The sequence below is a fragment of the Monopterus albus genome, unplaced genomic scaffold (genome assembly GCF_001952655.1).
Source record: "Monopterus albus unplaced genomic scaffold, M_albus_1.0 scaffold311.1, whole genome shotgun sequence".
Classification (NCBI taxonomy): Eukaryota; Metazoa; Chordata; class Actinopteri; order Synbranchiformes; family Synbranchidae; genus Monopterus; species Monopterus albus.
Window position 1 is genome coordinate 286,128 of NW_018128191.1, and position 5,697 is coordinate 291,824.

Genomic DNA, 5,697 nt, shown 5'->3' on the forward strand with positions numbered 1-5,697 from the left:
AATGCCGAGCTCCAAATGAAATCATGTATTATTCAAGTGAAGGAGTAGAAAGGGAAAACATATCATTGTTTTGAGAACAAGGAGGAGGTTAGAGATCATGTTCAGCTGTCACTCTGGGCTTTTATTGGGAAATTCATTGGGCTGCTTTCATTGTTGTCAGTCTTGTCGCAAACATGAACACAATGCTTTTACACACACACACACACACACTCAACCCCACCACCGATCCTAGACACACACTCCCCTCTGCTAGCAGTCAGCTGTAGTCTTCATTACAAACCAGACAACTAGACTCAAGATCTTTACTATCAGAATGTGCTGATACCAAGTCTGATCTGATTTTTCCCTGTATCTAACACAGTGAAACAGCTGCCGCCTTCTGCCACGTTTATTTTTCACAAGTGTCTTGATCCAAATACTGGAGGTCAAATTTATAAATCTGAATTATTGATCTGATACGAAAAATTTTACTAGAACAATGCAGCTCCTGAAACTGATGTTGAAACATCAGATAGAAAGAAGCTGTGGCATTCTGTTGAGGCTACAGAAGCACTCCGTCCACTGGCGGTTATACAGCGAGTGGTGTGACTGCGTGATGCTTCTTTTACCTCATAGACAATCTGTGGCAGAGTAGAGGTGCCAGGCCTTTGGAGAGAACCCGGACTTGGCATCAGCGAAGTTGAATTTCTGTTAACTGGTAAAATCCCTGTGAGAGAAAATGACAAAAGTGCTCCTGAATGCTCTGTGCATTGCTCTTTGCAAGACATAACAACTTCAGCCTCAGTCATATTTCATGTTCACAAACTCACTTTTACTTGCAAATGCAGCAAATTGCTCACAGGTGTAGAGCCCAGCTGTATCAGTTGGAAGCTAGCATGCTAAACACGATGCTGCTGTTATGATTTCCAAACACAAACGCTAAGAGAGTCATGTTCACAGCCCATCGTGGAGCTTTCAGTTCAAACAGCAGATACCAAACAAACCAATACAAGGTGCATTTCTGCCCTGATACCAAAGTGACCGACTGGGACACAACAGTGAATACTCACTCTGATGCCAAGCATGAAGGACAGGAGGGCGGGGGGATTGTTAGCTCCAGGATGACTCACCCCTGGTGTAATGGCTGACCTCAGTCCCTGACAAGTCAAGCTGACAAGAGTGGACCTGGGCTGGAGGGGGGGTGGGGGCACCAGTCGCCTGCCTGATGCCAACCACAGCCGTGCTCTCGCTGTCATCACTCATGCTGTAATCAGCTGGAGCTGAGCTTCAGCGACACCAGCAGAGGCACATTCACCCACCGTTTGTGGTTAACCCATTAACTGGTTTGCCTCTAGGCCAACAGTAAAAAGTGGCGTTATTCCCTGCAGGCCAAGGTGACATCTTCAGAAGTCATTTTGTGAGACCAGCAGCTCAGTGAGAGTCATTTTACTGTCATGTGTAACAAAGCATCAAATCCTCAACAACAAATACTTGACATTTGTGCTTAAAACAGGACTAAAATTATTATTATAGATATAAAATAATTATTAATAATTATCAAATTAATTATAGACTGATTAGATCTTTTCATCTCAGCTCTGCAGTGATGTGACATATGTGGTGTGGCCCTTTGTAGTATGATAAACGGTGTTAGTCAAGTCAATCCAAGTATCAGATATGAATAAAGTGAAATCTTTGACGGTTTCAGAGTCGTGATGTATAAACAGCAGGAGACACCATCCTTTAATCGATCTAGGCCATCATAAAGCCTGTTCCGGTTTTAGTGTTATTAATTATTTTAAGCTACATTATTTAAATTAGATATGAAAACAAGAAAAATGTGCTGTCCATTTAACAGCTCTTTCATTAAAATGTAAATGAGGCACTAAATGAAGTGGGTCAGATTTATTTGACATGAACAGACATAACTAAGGTTTATCATTTATTTCATTCACCCTCCTCCCACTGTTTGGCTTCATGCTAACTGAGTCATGGCCACAGCGTCTGCTCTGGAAACACAGATATTCACTGAGTGCTGAAGCAGAGTGAGACATGTCTAAACCAAACATATGGTGCTGGTGCATTATTCAACAAGAAACTTCTGTTAAGAGTAAATAACGTCTGTGTCAAATCAAGTCCAATGTACTAGAAAGTGACTGCTGGGAATTCGCATCTTGTCATATGGAACTAACTTTACTGCTGGACCAAATGTATGGTTCATATTATTTAAGTACAATGTGAATGTCAACGTGCAGACAGCTGCTTAGAATGGCTTCAATAAGCCGCATCATGTCTGTTTTACTTGTCGTTGAACTGCAGAACCCGACTTTCTCAGCCACTTGGGAGCAGCAGAAATACAACGCTGTGAATACAACAAAAACGTGATCTCCTTTTAAGATGAACTGTTGGAATCAAACTGTTTCTTATTTGCACAGCAACCTGCTCGTTACTGTGCAGTGTGTCTGTGTCCCCCTGATGAGCCTCAGCCCAGCTCCCTCCCTGTTAGCTCTGGGTTTGGTCTCTACCTCCTCCTGAGGGAAACCTCTGGCTCTGGAGCTGCTAAATACTAAGTACAGCCGAGGTCGGCGGATGTGAATGGCATTGGTTTGGAGGGTATTTGGTCATAAAGCAAAGTACTGCATGAATGACAATGGTACCCAGATGATGGCACTGGACAGAGGATCACACAACGTATTACAGTTCATCTTGAGGGAAACATGGATGTCTGAACCAAATCTCATGGCAATCCATGCAACAGTTCTTCAGACATCAGGCTGGATGAGAGACTGACACTGTCAACTGTAGATCACTGCTGCATGCTAGCAGTGTAGCATCGTTACTGTGAGTATAGTTTCCAACAGAGCAGGAAGTCAAGCCATCAGACCATCACACAGGTTATAAATAAACGTCTGGTTTAGCCAGGCCATGTAAAGCCACTTCATTCAGAGGTGATCTCTCACTGCACAAGAACAGTGTGTGAGTGAAGCCACAGCAGGTACAAGGGATCAAACCTGAAGCAGGAAGTGGGTCTGTAAACTGTGGTGGACATTCACAATAGACTTGTTGTTAACGTTCAACGTTTCCCTTTGTTTTCTTTTGCAAATGATTTTGTTCGGGTGAAAGGCCTGTTTCCATCCTGATTGTCTGAAAGCTTCCAGTAACGTCATGACAACCTCAGCTTACTTTGTGACATGTTATCAGCACTGAAGAAAACAAAACTATCAGTGTGAGTCATTTTTAAATAAACATGATTTGAAAGTGAGAACTTCACAGAGTGGAACCAAGCCAGCAGGCTACACCACGCAGCACGGCAGAACAGCGGGTCGGCCCACGTCACAGCTTCTCTCCAGCGCTGCCCAGAAACACATGGCTGAAAGAGGACGCCTCCTGGTACCAGGTAACTCTCAGCTATGAAGTGATACGGTGTGGTACAGGAGCCAGACTCCTGTTTGTGTTAACACTTCAAATCACTATTCTCAGATTGTCTGGCTTTTTGTTGGCCAACGCGGTCTGCCATTATACGCTGCTTTTTTGTCTTTCTTCATTCTAAATAACACTTTAATAATAAGCACTATAGCTACAGAGAGAGGTTATTTCTTGTCTGTTATTTGTGTTAAATTATATTTCACCTACTTTATGTACCTTTACATTATTTCATTTTATCCTCGTTGTGTTTCAGGGATTTCTTTGCTATAAAGAAACTGGAGCTTTACAAATAAACCTGCCTTAATTCAGCCTGAATAGTTTATTTGCATCTGTGTTTGTCAAAATAATTGTTTGTATTTTAATTTGCAGTCAAGTTTAAAGTTCAAAATGCATCTTCAGCTATTTTTTCATCCTTGAATTATAACTCTCAGTTGATCAACAGTAAAATTGTCAGTATCTGAGGGACACAAAAATGCAGTTTCACTCCCAGTGATGAATGAGAACCTACACATTTTGTATTGTTTGGGAGATGTGAGTCAAAATGATTAAAGTAATTATGAGATGCAAATGTTTTTTATTAGGGTCACAACTAATGATCCTTATGTGTCCCTTCAGAGAACTGGTTTCTAAAATGCCAGAAAGCAGTGACACATGTCAAACTTACCAGTGTTTGTTAAGGATCACACATTTCACATTTGTGAAGCTGGAATCATACTTTTGTCATGTTTTACTTCAAACCGACCTATACAGAGTACCAACATGTCCCCAGACAGTTTTTCTTTTTAACAGCATCATCATCATCTTTTAACTTGCTCCTTGCAGCCTATCTGTTTTGGCTGCGCACTCACTCAGCTGACCGTGCACGCACGCAGCTCATCAGCCTGTAGCTGCTGTGAAGGTGATGAAGATGATGATGGCGATGTTAAATCCTCATTCGCAATCAGTGGAGTTGTGTTATTGACTGCCATGGCAACCGGTGGCAACCACAGTGCCCCTTGGCCGCGGCCGGCCCTCCGTCTCACCGGATCACCGGGTACTGCACTGCCCATGTGTTTCACTGGGGTTTTCAGCTCGAAACGGGTCTTTAAAAGACTTTAGACGGAGCAAAGAGCAGCAGCTTCTAATCTAAAACGGTTGGGTACAGCACTCACAGGAAGGTTTTCTCGAACTTAAAACGGTCCAACACGCAGCGAATGTAGCTCAGTCGTGTAACTGCGAATACACAGGGGTCTGTAAAAGACTGTCCACATCCAAAGCAGGCCAGTGTGTGTCGACACAAAGCCACACATTATGTAACACTGTAGCCACAAAGTGAAAAGTTGCAGGCTCCAGGTGGAGCGCCTCGACCTTTTCTCAGCGGCAACGAGTCAACGTTTAGGGTGGAAAAAGACGCACAGCGGAAGCTGGAGGCGAGAGGAACACGGCAGCTTACCTAGGGGAGAACACGTCTTGTTTTGTCCCATGAAAAGAGCGATAAGAGCCGAGCAGGCGCAGTTTCCGTGGAGCTCCCTCCCCTGTTGCAGCTGCTGGATGTGTGCGCGGATTCACCGCGTCCTCCTGGAGGAGCAGCCGAGCTCCGGCTGATGTCACCCGGACAGGGAGGGGCCTCGCCGGGACATTTCCATAAGGACGTGGTGTCTCTACATTCAGAGGTGGATGAAGAGTGGAACTCATTTTATCATCAGGAACACATTTTGAGGATGTTTTGGGGCGACAGCTCGCACACAGCAGCACATGCACACGTCTGTACTTGGAGTATTTACATTTTACAGTACTTTATGCTTTTACTCCAGTACTTTTACTCCAGTACTTTTAACCGACATTTAATATATTGTTGTAGTTTACTCGACAGTATAAAGTATTAATTAAAGGTCTACATTAGCTCCACTCAGACGTTCAATAGGCTACAACGTAAAAATGATACTTAATAATAATATCATAGATTAATAAACCACTCTGACAGTGTCCATAACAAGTACTTTTACTTTTCATACTCACAGTAGCTACGTTTTACTGATAATGTTTGTGCACTATAAAGCAACACTTTGTTTATTGTTTATTTGTTTGCTTAATTGTTTTTTCTTTTTGACCAGAACTCAGCTGTCAGTCGACATATCAGCACCTTGTAAAGTTGATAAACTCATGTAAAAGTCTTGAAAGTCCTAAACACAGACATCAGTGAGTTTGCACTGCAGGACGTTTGTTTAAGCAAAACACTGCAGCTCGTTAACGTTTTATGCAAAACTAGTTGTGACAGTGTTTTAACAGCCACATGCACAGGACCTTACTGTG

General features: G+C 43.0%; 1 protein-coding gene across 2 annotated transcripts in view; it reads right to left on the bottom strand.

The window, feature by feature from the left end:
* The window catches only part of LOC109973937 (SH3 domain-binding protein 4), a 33,853-nt gene extending 28,520 nt beyond the window's left edge, over positions 1 to 5,333 (bottom strand). The window contains exons 1-2 of one of the 2 annotated variants that reach the window (XM_020623840.1): positions 4,838 to 5,333; positions 609 to 706 (exon numbers count right to left, since the gene is read on the bottom strand). The gene's annotated coding sequence lies outside the window, so the exon portion shown is untranslated. The remainder of the gene's footprint in view (positions 1 to 608; positions 707 to 4,837) is intronic. The other variant, XM_020623839.1, reaches the window with a different exon arrangement.
* Positions 5,334 to 5,697: the final 364 nt, after the last annotated feature.